This window comes from Coturnix japonica, unplaced genomic scaffold (genome assembly GCF_054131305.1).
Source record: "Coturnix japonica strain WE unplaced genomic scaffold, WE-NBRP24 Scf044, whole genome shotgun sequence".
In the NCBI taxonomy this organism is placed as follows: domain Eukaryota; kingdom Metazoa; phylum Chordata; class Aves; order Galliformes; family Phasianidae; genus Coturnix; species Coturnix japonica.
In genome coordinates this window covers 910,895-926,339 of record NW_028188947.1, presented here as the reverse complement: position 1 = coordinate 926,339, position 15,445 = coordinate 910,895, and the positions used below count along the sequence as shown (strand labels likewise).

Here is a 15,445-nt window from a genome sequence, read left to right as displayed (position 1 = left end):
AAAAGGAAGACAAAAAGGGAAAAGCAAGACTAAAAGGGAAAAGCAAGACAAAAAGGGAAAAGCAAGACTAAAAGGGAAAAGCAAGACTAAAAGGGAAAAGCAAGACTAAAAGGGAAAAGCAAGACTAAAAGGGAAAAGAAAGACTAAAAGGGAAAAGAAAGACTAAAAGGGAAAAGCAGCAGAGAAAGGGAAAAGCAGCAGTGAAAGGGAAAAGCAGCAGTGAAAGGGAAAAGCAGCAGTGAAAGGGAAAAGCAAGACGAAAAGGGAAAAGCAAAATCAAAAGAGAAAAGCGGCAGTGAAAGGGAAAAGCAGCAGTGAAAGGGAAAAGCAGCAGTGAAAGGGAAAAGCATCAGTCAAAGGGAAAAGCAAGACTAAAAGGGAAAAGTGTCAGTGAAAGGGAAAAGAAGCAGAGAAAGGGAAAAGAAGCAGTGAAAGGGAAAAGCAAGACTGAAAGAAAAAAGCATGACTGAAAGGGAAAAGCAGCAATGAAAGGGAAAAGCAAGACTAAAAGGGAAAAGCAAAATCAAAAGGGAAAAGCAGCAGTGAATGGGAAAAGACAGAGTAAAAGGGAAAAGCAAGACTAAAAGGGAAAAGCAACAGTGAAAGGGAAAAGCAGCAGTGAAAGGGAAAAGCACCAGGGAAAGGGAAAAACAAGACTAAAAGGGAAAAGCAAGACGAAAAGGGAAAAGAAAAACTAAAAGGGAAAATCAAGACTGAAAGGGAAAAGCAGCAGTGAAAGGGAAAAGCAAGACTAAAAGGGAAAGCAAGACTAAAAGGGAAAAGCAAGACTAAAAGGGAAAAGCAAGACTAAACGAGAAGAGCAAGACTAAAAGGGAAAATCAGCAGTCAAAGGGAAAAGCAGCAGGGAAAGTGAAAAGACAGACTAAAAGGGAAAACCAAGACTAAAAGGGAAAAGCAGCAGTGAAAGGGTGAAGCAAGAATAAAAGGAAAAAGCAAGACTAAAAGGGAAAAGCAAGACTAAAATGGAAAAGCAAGACTGAAAGGGAAAAGCAAGACTGAAAGGGAAAAGCAAGACTGAAAGGGAAAAGCAAGACCAGAAGGGAAAAGCAAGTCTAAAAGGGAAAAGCAGTTGTGAAAGGGAAAATCCACAATGAAAGGGAAAAGCAAGACTAAAATGGAAAATCAGGACTGAAAGGGAAAAGCAAGACTAAAATGGAAAATCAGGACTGAAAGGGAAAAGCAAGACTAAAATGGAAAAGCAAGACTAAATGGGAAAAGCAAGACTAAAAAGGAAAAGCAAGACTAAAAGGGAAAAGCAGCAGTGAAAGGGAAAAGCAGCAGTGAAAGGGAAAAGCAGCAGGGAAAGGGAAAAGCAGCAGTGAAAGGGAAAAGCAAGACTAAAAGGGAAAAGCAAGATTAAAAGGGAAAAGCAGCAGCGAAAGGGAAAAGCAAGACTAAAATGGAAAAGCAGCAGTGAAAGGGAAAAGCAGCAGCGAAAGGGAAAAGCAGCAGCGAAAGGGAAAAGCAAGACTAAAATGGAAAAGCAGCAGTGAAAGGGAAAAGCAGCAGCGAAAGGGAAAAGCAAGACTAAAAGGGAAAAGCGGCAGTGAAAGGGAAAAGTAGCACAGAAAAGCAGCAGTGAAAGGGAAAAGGAACAAGAAAATGCAGCCCTGAAAGGGAGAAGGAGCCCTGAATGGGAGAAGCAGAACTGATAAAGAAAAGCAGCCCTGAAAGGGAAAAGCAGCCGCGAAAGGGAAAAAGAGACCTGAAAGGGAAAGGAACAGCATAAAGCAACACTGATAGGGAAAAGGAGTACAAAAAGGGCAAAGCACTGAAAGAGAAAAGGAGCCCTGAAAGGGAAAGCATCAAAGCAAGGGAAAAGAAGCGCGGAAAGGTAAAAGGAACAAGCACAGGGAGCAGGCAGGTAGGCACAGCAAAGCAGCAAGCAAAGCCCAATCTTTCAGAGGGGGCCTGCTAACAGGAACCCCAGCTATTGCCCTCCCAAAGAAACTCCACCATTTTGACAGCCAAAACAGAAACTACGGTTTCGGTTCTCATGACTCTTCCCTGCGCTCCCAAATAAATGGTTTCGTGACATCCTCTACCACACTGCAACTGCTCAGAATAATCAAAATTATATCATTCATGACATAAGAAACTCACTTTTGCCTGGTGGCAACGACAGTCCATTCCCATCCTGTCCCTCCATGTAATGAACATTGCATTTGGCCTTCTAACAGCTTCCTGGATGAATCCACCAAAAGCAAGGAAGCACCCTGCCCTTACTCTGAAGAGAGAAAGAAAGCAAGGCTCATGGAAACAGGCACACAAGGCTCGCAACAAGACACGGTGCTCCAGATCATGACAGAGATAGGACTACCACAGTGCCCGAACATGATTTACCACTAAAGGAAACATCTGGGGGCACTTCACAACTTCAGCACAAGCTGTAACGGCTCAGCATGTTTAGCTTTCTTATCGTTCAGCTGAAGAACGAGATACTCCGAAGTATCAGTCAGCAAGCACTCGGATGAGCCTGCCCTCTGGTTGTAACGATGACAGACATCATTACTGCCACCTCTGACACCTTACCAGGAGATGCTTCCATTTATTAGCCTGGTCTTGATTCCTTCCATCAGCAGCTGCTCCTAAACTGACCTCCATTCATACAGTGATACCACTGACTTCTAGCACGAGCTGACCTGCAAGACAGAGAAGAGAAAGCAGGATGGCAACAAACACTGACATAGCACGTTCAAATATTCTTGAACAGCCATAAAAGAGACAAAACAGGAGAGAAACGCATCCGCAGCAACACCCCAGTTCATAAAGAAATGCAACTCCAGCCTGGCCTCAGCAGCCCTTATATATTTCTTACACATTTGATTAAGCCAACTGCAATTTGAACCAGGAGAATTCACAGTCTCTTGCAAATGTCACCGTAAAGCAGAACAGGACAAAGCAAACGAAAAAAAAAAAAAAAAAAAAAAAAGGAAAAAAAAAAAAAAAAAGCAATACAAAGAAATATAAAGAAAAAAAGCAAGCCAAAGACCAGGGAATCAAAGTTTAAAAAAAACACAGAAAACAAATAGAAAAAAAACACATACTATCTGTAACAGCAGAAAGACTAGCACAGTGTGAATATACTACAAAGGTAATAAAAAAATGGCTCACCCATCACTGAGGATGGAAGTGCACAGAACAAACTCCACAGAGGAGAAACCATCAGAAAAAATTCCACCCAGGGGCAGTCAGCCTTCAAAAATGAGCTGTAAGAGAGGTGCAGCCAGGCTCCATCCCTTCCAGTCACTCAGCTGCAGTGCCATCACCTGCACTAACCAGGGCTGACCAGGTCCCTTCCCTAGGTGATAATCAGTGGCTCAGACTGTGATTCAACAGTTCTCATACAGCGTATCTAAAGAAAAATAGCAAAGCATAGATGAAAAACACAACAACAAATAAACCATGAAGGATTCTAGGAAATAACAAAGAATTTAAAAAAAAAATAATAATAATAAAAGCAAAGAAAAAATAATAAATCAAACAAAAGAAAAAAAGTAAGACAAAAACAGAAAAAAACTTATTTAAAACAAACAAACAAACAAAAAAAAAAACACGACATAGAAAACACCAAATAGGAAAGAAAACCATAGAACTGCAAAGGAAAAAAAATCACACAGCAAAGCAAAGCACAGACGATAAAAAACAACAAGGAAAACACACCTCCCTGACATGACATCTTGCCTCCTGAGCAGGTCACAGTGTCCCTCACTCAGATGTAGAGCAGGGAGGAAGCTGAGACCCCATGTGTTCCTTGCTGCGCACTCCCATCTAAAAGGTCCATATGCTCCTTGGGAAGCACAATGCCACCTGGGGAAAAGAGAAAGCAGGAACAGGACATGCAGGCGGCTATCACCCAGCAGAAGGCCAGATCCTTCCGTCTGTTATCCGCTCCTCTTTTTAGTCCTAACAGGGCCCCGAGGATACAGAAATAGCAGTGCTTAGCAGAAGGACTCGGAGAAGGACCGGTAGAAACTGTCAGGAGGACAACTGGCATCGTGTGGACACAAACAGGCTGTTGGTGCACGGAAGGAAACAGCACCTGAGCATTTCACCAGACAGGTTCCCTCCTCTCTGTCTTCCTGCAAAGATACAAGGATAAAAACCTCATTTTCTCTGAGCAACAATTGGAAACAAGACCAGAAAATTATTAATTCAAAGGCACTTTTAGGAGATGTATAACAGAGTCCTTCCCAGTTACACAAGCTTACGCTGTGGCCTTTGGAGAAACAAGCTGCCTTTGTGGTCCTGAGGGCTTTTTGTCATCTGTTGGGCACAGCAAGAGAGCTTTTCTTGTACAAATCTATGCCCTGTGTACCTTTCTCCATCCCAAAACCTAGAGTTGCGGTGCAGACACTGGATGCTGACCAGAGCAGTAAAAGAACAGAAGAGGGGAAAAGCAGATACAGGTAAGACACCTAAAAGAAAGGAAAAGAGCAGAAGAGAAGGAAGGATACGGTTAAGAACAAAGGACAGAAGATGGAAAGTGCTATAGAGGATTGGACTGGACATGAGCAGATCAGAGCTACACCAAGGTGTGGCTTCTCCCTGTGTCCCTGTCCACCACTGGCAACATCCCCCAATGACAGGGATGATGCTGCTCCAGCAGCTGATGGGGTTGTGGTCTGGGAGGAGGGAAGTTCAGGGGTGGGATAGTGAGGAGGAATTGGAGGGGGCTGGGAAATTGTTTGGGTGGGATTGTAGAGATCAGATATGACTGTTAGGATGGGGGATATTTGTTGGAAATATTGTCATTTCTATTACTCATTGCTTTGTATGATAAGTTATTAAATGCTTTGTGTTCCCTCTGCTACATCTCTGCTTGCAGTCATTTGTGCAGTGACAAAGGTCCTCAGCTCTACATGCCCCTCCAGGGCAGGATGGAGCACCACAGATAGCAGTGTTCCACAGCTGCCACCAGCAGCCCCAGCTCGTCCCTCCACACCTGAGGTGTGAGTGGCTGTGAGAGGAATGTCTCTGTGGAAGTGCAGCTCATTCCTCCCCTCTGATGGGGGCAGAAGGCATCTGCATTTCCCTCATGGCTCTTATTTCCTGTGTTACTGTGGGAAATGAGCTGAGCCACTGTGCCTCCCTACTATGGCAAGCTCTGCAGCTCTGCCACTGTCTTTATACTCAGCTGTTCCTGTGTGTAATGCTCCACACTTGGACCCTGCAGAGCCCAAAGGCCTCCTTGGCTGCTGTTACTCACCTGGACATTGAGGGTGCTGTGTCTCCAGTCTGTACCTGCTTCCAGGTGTCACTTGCAAGACACTGCGAGTCCACCTGGTTGGAACTGCAGTCAACAAACACAAACGTGAAAGAAATAAGAAAGGATTCTTTCATTTCACAGGCTTTCATCTCCATTGAAAGATGTTCTGCTGTGCAGCACAGCTGGGAGCATTTCATATGTGCAAAAAAGGGGGATAGGCCCTGGCTGTGCCGGGCCCCAAAGCAGCCCCGACTGTGCTGGGTTCCCCTCTCACCTGGGCCCTGCAGTGGCCTCAGCTGTGCCTGGTCCCCCTCTGCTCTGGGCCCTGAGCTGGCCCCAGCTGTGCCTGGTCCTCCTCCATCCTGGGCCCCAAGGCCCTGCCTCTGCCTGCTCCCCCTCTGCTCTGGGCCCTGAGCTGGCCCTAACTGTGCCAGGCCCCCCTCTGGCACAGGCCCTGCCTCAAGCCCCGCCCCCTGTGGGCAGCAGTGCTAGTGCCTGTTGGTTTTGCTCTCTTCCCTCTTCTTTCCCTGTTCTCTTCACAAATGCTTTCAGATCCCCCAGGATGACGTGCACTGATACTGCTGCCTTGTTCCTGCACAAACTTTCTGGGCAGCTCAGCTTTTTCTACAGAGCAGCGTGCCTTTGGAAGTGCTTGGAGGATCTAAACTAACAGCAAGAGAACACTGAGCTCTTCTGGGTCTTTCTAGACATGGCAAAGGGACAGGAGAGAGTGCTCAGCCTTGAGTGGTTGCTTGTATGCAGAAATCCCTGTCACGTTTGTCAACATCTGTGCTGTTTTGCTGTAGGCAGTAGTGTGTGACAAGAAGCCTACAATTATCAATTTAGTGAACGTAATTAATTGTAACAGTTCCCCTTTCTTCTTCCCTCGACACTTGGGTTATGGAGTTCTCCTATGCTATGTGCCGGTGTAATACCTCTGAGCCACAGCACTGTTGCGTTTAGCAAAGCTCATGGCAACAGGCTTTGGCCAACCTCAGAGCTACGTAGATGATGAGAAGATATCCGATGATAGGAGAGAAAATGAACAAGCTCCAAGGTAAGTGTTGTTTTTTCCTTCTAGTCAGCACGCCATCGCTAAATCTTCCATGCTGTGACTTTTATCGTGACAGTGATGATCCCTTAACCTCACACCTTTAGCACAGCACTTTCTGTGGAGATTCCCACCAGTGACAAAGTATTAGTGCCGCTTTTCTGCCTGTTTCTTTTTTGTCTGTATTTTCCAGAATGTGGGTATTTCTTTCATTGCCCACAAACTGCCCAGTGCTGGAGGAAGCAGGGACAAGAGTCAGGAGCAAGGGCAGAATAGTTTCTCTGTTAGTGAATGGAATGCCAGTGTTTTCTGCATATGGACTTGCCATAGTGCTTCTTACAAGGCCTCACAGTGGGATGAAATGTGCCCTGAAGCAGGTGTGCTTGCAGGAAGGCAAAAGAGAATTGCAAATAATGCTAAGGGGGGCCAGTAAGATGATCAGAGGGCTGGAGCACCTTTCCTGTGAGGACAGGTTGAGGGAACTGGGCTTGTTGTGCTTGGAAAAGAGAAGGTTCCAGGGAAACCTCACTGTGGCCTTCTAGTATTTGAAAGGAGCATATAAACAGGCAGGGGAATGGCTGTTTACGAGGGTGGATAGTGATAGGACAAGGGGAATGGTTTTAAAGTGATACGGGAAGTTTGGGGGCTGTGGGGTGGGATTAGGGTGCAGTGGGGTGGGTTTGGGGTCTATAGTGTAGGTTTTAGGGGGTATTTGGGGGCTAAGGGGTGGATTTCGGGTCCATAGGGTGGGTTTGGGGGGTATCCGGGGGTTATGGGGTGGACTTTGGGGGTTTTAAGGTGGGTTTGGGGGGCGTTAGGGGGCTGTGGGGTGGGATTAGGGTGCAGTGGGGTGGGTTTGGGGTCTATAGGGTGGGTTGGGGGAGGTATTTGGAGTCAGTGGGGGCACTCTAAGACCCCAGTTTAATGGGGGGGTGTCACGGAGTTCTCTCTAGAGCTCACTCCGGGACAGTGGGCACAAACCCGGGGCAGCAGGAACAAAAGCCCCCCCCCTTTTCTCTAGCGGCACGGCGGCGCGGCCCGGCGCGGCCCGGCCACGTGCGTTTAGGGAGACGGGGAAGGGAAGGGAGATTGCGATTAGGTCTAACAAAAAAGTGAGGGAGGAAAAAGGTGATCTGAGAACGAATGGCAGTTTAATAACCTAATAACACTAAACAACAACAAGAGAGTTTCAACAAAGAGAATACCAAGTCCCAAATCTCACCGATGGAGCTGTGGAAGGCAGGAAGCTCTGACCACGTTGTCTCCTCGCAGGGAGCCGGTCCAGCAACCCCGTCCCCTTCCTCACTTCCCTTCCAGTGCCCCTCCCCACATGCCCATTAAGGCAGTCACAGAAAAAAAACTTGTCCCCTTTACACCCATTATTAGCATGGTGTTCTGATGTGGAATACCAACACCAACCAAATTGCAAAACCATAGCATTCCACCCCTTATTACACATCATCACATCATGCCTAACTTTTATCAACATATAAACAGAACAGTAGTTAACATGCATTACATATGTACATACAGATATATATATAGATATATATACACACATGGAATCACAGGCTGTACTCCCCCAGCATCAAATTTCCCTGTGGCACACACTGAACATCCCCATCCTTCTGCATCATCCACCAGGTGCACCCAGGTCCCTGTGCAAAGACAGTTCCACGGAGGGGCCTCCCCTTTCCGGAGGCTGGAAGGACCCAAACCGCTTTTCCCAGCATATTCTTTACATGCACCACAGGAACCTTGTCTCCCTCCACGGTACGCAGGGAGTTGGACTGTGTAGGGCCGTCTCGGTTGGCTGATCCTCGGGTGTTTACCAGCCAGGTGGCTTCTGCTAGATGTTTCTCCCAGTTCTTAAATGTTCCACCACCCATCGCTTTCAGCGTGGTTTTCAGCAAGCCATTGTGGCGCTCGATCTTACCAGCGGCTGGTGCGTGATAGGGGATGTGATAGATCCACTCTATGGCGACGCCCATCTTGCCATTTCACCCCTAGAAACTGGATTTCTTGGGCAGGGCCCTTCACTTTGTCTCGCTTAATAGCGAAACCAGCAGACAGGAGGATTTGGATTATCCGTTCTCCTTTTTTAAAAACCTCCGTCGCTGTATCACCCCACACAACGATATCATCTATATACTGCAGGTGCTCTGGAGCACCGCCCTGTTCCAACGTGGCTTGGATCAGCCCATGGCAGATGGTCGGGCTGTGTTTCCACCCCTGGGGCAAACGATTCCAAGTGTACTGAACACCCCTCCAGGTATGCAAGGAGCCCCCTGGCCAGTCACTATACGATGTTTCTGCCAGTCTCTACCAGTGAGGCTTATCTCGGCCTCCAATACAGACAGTTCCTGCGAACCCCCAGTCACCCCATGTATATGTATCCGTTCTGTCCCTTCGAAACCTGAGGGTATCAGAGTGCACTGTGCACCGGTATCCACCAGTGCTTTATATTTTTGTGGTTCTGATGTGCCAGGCCACCGAATCCACACAGTCCAATACACTCTATTATCCCTCTCCCCCCCCTGGCTGAGGGCAGGGCCCCTCTATTGGTTGTCTGAGGCGGTAGAGGCAACCTCAGTAGTGGCTGACCTCTTTTGTAATTTTCTTACCCGAGCTCGCAGTACAAAATTGGGTTCGTCATGCCACTTCTTCATATCCTCTCCATGGTCACGCAGGTAGTTCCACATGGCACCACGTGACATAGGCTCACTGCGGTCCTTCACTCGGACAGGTGTGCGTTTGCGTCTGACAGCTGAGACTGCCACAGGTTCACTGTGGTTCCTTGCCGCAGACCAGCTCTTCTGCATGTTGTCCTGTCTTCTCTCCATTTGGTCCATTCTATCCACCATTTTACAGATGGCTGCGATGGTGGTACGGTGTGGCAGTAGTGAGTATTCGATATTTTGCAGTGAAAGGATGAGCTCAAAAATTTCAGGTCTCCTATCCAGCTCATCATACCTGTTAGAGTTCGTTAATAGTACACTGGAATACTTCACTGGTGCTGACCGTATGAGTTTCTTGCATATTTCCGGAGTACCGCTCACCTTTTCTGGGTCATGGTAATCCTCTGGGTCCCCAGGGACAAACGTGGGATCGAACAGCATTTCTGCCACAGCCATTTCTCTCAGGTACTGGATACCTTCCTCAGCTGTACTCCATTTTTCCAGTACAGGCTCCAAATCACTTTTGAGAAGACAGGTTGCCTTTACAGCTGATAGAATCCTCTCCCAGAGATTGGTGGCCCCATCGAGACATCTGCTGATCCCTCTATCAATAGATGAGTCTCGAGCAATGTTTCCTAATTGACGAGCCTCATCGCAGCTTAGGGACATGCAGGAGGCCCCATTGTCCCAACACCGGAGCAGCCAAGTGACAAGGCGTTCACCTGGGAGTCGGGCAAACTCCTTTCTCGCACTTTGGATTTCAGTAATTTTCAGAGGTTTACGAGTAGAGGAAGCAGTGACTTTTCCCTCATCATCACTATCTTCTCCGCGTCTGTTAGTCTTCTGGGTTGCCTTTCTCGGTGGTTTTGGGGAGGGTCCCTCACCAGGATCTTCCTCTACTTCCTCCATCCATTCCAGACGTGAGGGCACACGTTCCCATCTCTGGCCTTCATCGTCACTATCTTCTCCATGTCTGTTAGTCTTCTGAGTTGCCTTCCTTGGTGGTTTTGGGGAGGGTCCCTCGCCCGGATCTTCCTCTACTTCCTCCATCCGTTCCAGACGTGAGGACACACGTTCCCATCTCTGGCCTTCCACTGGGGCGACTGACACTGATGCTGGTGCTTCCTGTGGTCAGCTGGGATTAACTTGTTGCATTCCCCTTAGGGTTTGGATCTCATTCTCGAGACTCTCTATCTTTTTCATAAGCCATTCGATCTGAGATCCCCCTGATCTCCCACACTCACTCAGGGGTTCTATTAATTTCCCAAGGTCCCTCTGGTGTTCAGGGGTGAGATTTCCTGATACTGGGGGTCCCGATGCTTCTGGACCTTTTCCTGAGTCTCTCTGCGCTATTCTTTGCAAGTCTCTCTGCAATTTATAGTAAACTACTACAATTAGAGAGACTAACAACACAGTATTCCAATTGACACCCCAGTCATACTTAAGGAATTCAGAGCATTTGTGAGCCAGTTCAAGCACGGTGTTTGTGATGTTCGTTAGTCTGGAAGGGAGCCAGGCAGATATCTCTATCCCTGCCAGCCATCGGCTTAATAAATCTACCCCTACCCCCAACATCAGGAAGTCCTTAAGCCAGGACCACAGGAACCTGCGGACTATCAGTCCTACATACAGGGCTGCTGAAAAAAACCAACTAATTACTGTCCAAAACATTGCCCTGAGCTCTGCCCGCATTCTCCACCAAAAATGTCACGGAGTTCTCTCTAGAGCTCACTCCGGGACAGTGGGCACAAACCCAGGGCAGCAGGAACAAAAGCCCCCCCCCTTTTCTCTAGCGGCACGGCGGCGCGGCCCGGCACGGCCCGGCCACGTGCGTTTAGGGAGACGGGGAAGGGAAGGGAGATTGCGATTAGGTCTAACAAAAAAATGAGGGAGGAAAAAGGTGATCTGAGAACGAATGGCAGTTTAATAACCTAATAACACTAAACAACAACAAGAGAGTTTCAACAAAGAGAATACCAAGTCCCAAATCTCACCGATGCAGCTGTGGAAGGCAGGAAGCTCTGACCACATTGTCTCCTCGCAGGGAGCCGGTCCAGCAACCCCATCCCCTTCCTCACTTCCCTTCCAGTGCCCCTCCCCACATGCCCATTAAGGCAGTCACAGAAAAAAACTTGTCCCCTTTACTCCCATTATTAGCATGGTGTTCTGATGTGGAATACCAACACCAACCAAATTGCAAAACCATAACAGGGGGCGGGGGGGTCTCTTTGGAACCAAATTGGGTTGAAGGGGAAGGGGCGTGGGGGGCAATCTTTATGCCTACGGCGCCCCCTAGTGTTCACCCACAGCCACGACAGGGGAACTTTGTGTCCTTCCGTGCAGGGGGGCAGAGCTTAGGGGCGGGCCCATATGAGTGTATATGGCCCCCCCCTCCCATCATCAGCGCTTCCAGCCCCGGCGCTGCGCCGCACCCAACGCTGCGTTCCGGGTTTCTATATAAAGGGTGTGTGTGTTATTATTGAGTATATATTGAAGGGCGGGGGGGGGGCTTTATTTTGGGGGGTTCGCTTTATTTTGGGGGGTTGGTAAGGGAGGAGAGGGCAGTGAGCGGCGTGAGGCAGTGCAACAGCAATCCTTGCTGCTCTCTCTGCTTGTTTGCTCACAGGCATGTTTTCATGCTGCATGAAGGCTTTCTAAAGCTGTTAGCAGGGTCACTTGGGATAGGAGGAGGGGAAACAATTTCAGGCAGAAAGAGGGAAGATTGGCTTTGGATGGGAGGAAGAAGGATTTGGCTGGAGGGTGGTGAGGCACTGGGATGTCTTGCCCAGAGAGGTGGTGGGTGCCCAGACAGGCTTTCAAGGCCTGGCTGGACCAGGCTCAGAGCAACCTCATCTGGAGGTAGGTGTCCCTGTTCCCCGCAGGGCGGTGGGACCGGGTGCCCTTTTGGGGTTCCTTCCTGCTCCAATCGTTCCATGATTCTCTCATACAAAGGCGGCGACCGCATCCCAGACGGCAACTCGCTCTGGAGATTAAAATAAAAGCAGGTCACACTCTGCATCTGCTGCTTCCTGGCACCCCTCCCACTGCTGGGCAGGATGGAGGTGGCAGATGGAAAGTGCCATTTCCATCCCAAGACTGGCTGCAGCACCGCTCCCTTGGTGGCTGTGGGCACGTGTACCTTCAGTGTCACTGCATGTCTGTCCAGAGGCAGTTCCCACCCTGGGGCCGTTCTTGCTCATCCTGGGTTGCTCCTTGTTGGTGCCAGCCATGCTGGAGCTCATCCTTCAGATGTGTCTGCTCTGTACCAGATGCTCCTTCAGGATGCAGGACCCTCATCTGTGCTCTGCCTTCAACCCCCCTCCTGGGTGGCCGTGACTCCAACCCCAATGGCTTCTTTATAGGTCAATGTGGGATCCCAGACTCCAACCCCAATGGCTTCCAAGGCCAACATGGGCTCCCATCATGGGCTGGTGAGACACGGCAACAGCTGAACGCAGAGCTCACGAGGTACGAAGGGGAACTGAAGGCTGTGATGAAGAAGCTGAAGGAGGAATATGGCGACGTCGTGACCTTAAAGGGCCGAAGCTATGAGGAAAAGATGAGGAGGAACTGGGGGGAGATGCTCTACAGGCTGCAGCAGGGCAGGAGAGCTGCCGCCATGGGGGGCATCAAGCAGCCAAAGGTGGGAAGGTGCTGAGGTGGAGTTTGGAAGCCCCACGGCTTAATTTGGGGTCTGGTTTTGGGTTCATTTTGCATCGTTTTGGGCCTGTTTATTTAGGGTTTGGATTTTGGGTTCATTTTTAGGCCCACAATGTGTCAGTTCTGTGCGTTGAGGCTGAAGGGGGAGGTGGGGGGTTGAGGATGGGATGGAGGGGTTAATTGGATCCTATAAATGGAAGGGAAGGATTTGGGGCCATCAATGAAGGGGTTCGTTGGTTCCTATAAATGGAAGAGATGGATTTGGGGTGGTGGATGAAGGTTCATTGGTGATGGGTTTGGGGTCATGGGTGGAGGTACATTGGAGATGGATTTGGGGCTGTGGATAAAGGGGTTCATTGGAGATGGATCTGGGGCCATGGATGTATCAGAGTATCACAGTCTCGTGCGGGTTGGAAGGGACCTTAGAGATCATCGAGTCCAACCCCCAGGATTTGAGCCTCCTGTGTAGCAGAGCGGCACTTCTACCACTTGCGACACAGGGGGGATTTGAACCCGGGCCTCTGGTGTTGCAAAGTGGCGTCCTTAACCACTGTGCCACCGGAGGCACACAATGTAGCTTCATTGGTTCCTATAAATGGAAGGGGGGGATTTGGGGCCGTGGATGGAGGGGTTGATTGGTGATGGATTTGGGGATGGGGGCAGGGGAAGGGATTCATGATGTGGCTGCAGCTTTCTATAATGCATCATTTGGAGCCTTTTGAATGCTCTCTACTACGTGATCAACAACACCACCAGGCAATACAGCTTTGTGGCATCTCCTTTAAAATAAGGGGCTTTGGAAGCTGATCTATGACCAGTCCTATAAGCCGTGGCCATGGTGAAGCCAAGGAAATCAAGACAGGAATGTGACACGCCAATGAGTTCTGTTCCCTTTATTGCAGCACTGGGTGCGTGGGGATCACTGCAGCGACTACCCATTGATAGGCATAGCCTATACATGGTCATTAATCCCAATGACATGGGCAGAGATTCCAAGCATTAATGAACATCTCTGGTGGTGGTGGGATGAAGGCTAATAGCCATTCTCACTATAAATGCCCAACTCTCTAAGGGGGGGTGCCCAAACTGGTTCCTGTTGATGCTACGTCCAGCTGAGTCATCTATTCTGCCATCTTATCTTCAACACCAGCACATCTGCAATCTTATTTTCAACAGCAGCACATCTGTCCAATCTTCCCTTGAAAGCAAACTCTGCGGCCCACTCCCAGTTCTGTTCCTGAGCTGACATTTACTCCAGCGCCTTTGTCCTTCAGGTTGGATCTGCTTAAGTTGTGCATGATTCACAACCCTAACTCTGACCCAAACGCCATCCCAAACCCTAAACCAAAACCGAACCCTAATCCAAGGCCGAAGCCTAACCCAAACCCAACCCTACCCTAATCCAGTGCCAAAGCCTAACCATAAACCAACATAGACACAAACCCAAACTCAACATAGACACAAACCCAAACCCCAAACCTAAAACCAACTGTACCCCTAACCCAAACCCCGCATAGATACAAACGCAAACCACAAATCTAAAACAAACCCTACCCCAAACTGAAACCCCAAACCCAACATAGACACAAACCCAAACCCCAAAGCTAAACCCAACCCTACCCTGAACCCTAATCCAAATCTAAAACCAACCCTACCCTGAAGCCAAATCCAAATCGAAAACCAACCCTGCCCCAAACCCCAAACCTAAAACCTAAAAGCAACCCTACCCCAAACCCAAACCCAACATAGACACAAACCCAACCCCAAAGATAAAACCAACCCTACCCTAAACCCTAATCCAAATCTAAAACCAACCCTACTCTGAAACCAAATCCAAATCTAAAACCAACCCTACCCCAAACCAAAAGCCCAAACCCAAAACCAACCCTACCCCAAACCCAAACCCCAAACCTAAAACCAACCCTGCCCCAAATGCAAACCCCAAAGCTAAAACCACAGCTACCCCAAACTGAGCACAGACACAAACCCAAACCCCAAACCTAAAACCAACCCTACCCCAAAACCAACATAGACACAAACCCAAACCCCAAACCTAAAAGCAACCCTACCCCAAACCCAACATAGACACAAACCCAAACCCCAAACCTAAAACCAATCCTATCCCAAACCGAACATAGACACAAACCCTAATCCAAATCTAAAACCAACCCTACCCCAAACCCAACCCAAAACCAACCCTACCCCAAACCCAAACCCCAAACCTAAAACCAACCCTGCCCCAAATGCAAACCCCAAAGCTAAAACCACAGCTACCCCAAACCCCAAACCTAAACCCAACATAGACACAAAACCAAACCCCAAAGCTAAAATCAACCCTACCCCAAACCCAAACCCCAAACCTAAATCCTACCCTACTCCAAACCCAACCCAAAACCAACCCTACCCCAAACCCAAACCCCAAACCTAAAACCAACCCTACCCTGAACCCAAACCCCAAACCTAAAACCAATCCTATCCCAAACCCAAACCCCAAACCTAAAACCAACCCTGCCCCAAACGCAAACCACAAAGCTAAAACCACAGCTGCCCCAAACCCAAACCCCAAACCTAAACCCAACATAGACACAAAACCAAACTCCAAAGCTAAAACCAACCCTACCCCAAACCCAATCCTCAAACCCAAACCCAACATAGACACAAACCCACTGTGACCTTCAAGGACCCTCCTGTGCTGGTGTGTCACAATGACACTCTTACCTCATAGAAGCCACCCAGGGTGGGGCAGGGGCAGTGGGGCAGCACGGAACCCACCGGCCCCATTCTGCAATTGGTTCAGGTCCTGCAAGGAGCTGTGTGAGCGGTGCA

The 15,445-nt window shown here is 48.8% G+C and overlaps 2 long non-coding RNA genes across 6 annotated transcripts in view; both read right to left on the bottom strand.

Annotated features, from left to right (window-relative positions):
• The window catches only part of LOC146752526 (uncharacterized), a 49,512-nt gene extending 47,110 nt beyond the window's left edge, over window positions 1-2,402 (bottom strand). For both annotated transcript variants that reach the window (XR_014940549.1, XR_014940550.1), the window contains exon 1: window positions 2,125-2,402. This is a non-coding gene — a long non-coding RNA (uncharacterized LOC146752526). The remainder of the gene's footprint in view (window positions 1-2,124) is intronic.
• Window positions 2,403-2,517: 115 nt separating this feature from the next.
• LOC146752525 (uncharacterized) lies at window positions 2,518-5,639 on the bottom strand. Of its 4 annotated transcripts, none has more exons than XR_014940548.1 (4): window positions 5,505-5,639; window positions 3,685-3,831; window positions 3,291-3,376; window positions 2,518-2,663 (listed from the first exon to the last, which is right to left on the bottom strand). It is a non-coding gene; the product is annotated as an uncharacterized LOC146752525 (long non-coding RNA). The 4 variants fall into 4 exon arrangements; XR_014940546.1 differs by lacking the exon at window positions 5,505-5,639 and adding an exon at window positions 5,231-5,317; XR_014940547.1 differs by lacking the exon at window positions 5,505-5,639 and adding an exon at window positions 4,064-4,872.
• Between the last annotated feature and the right edge of the window lie 9,806 nt (window positions 5,640-15,445).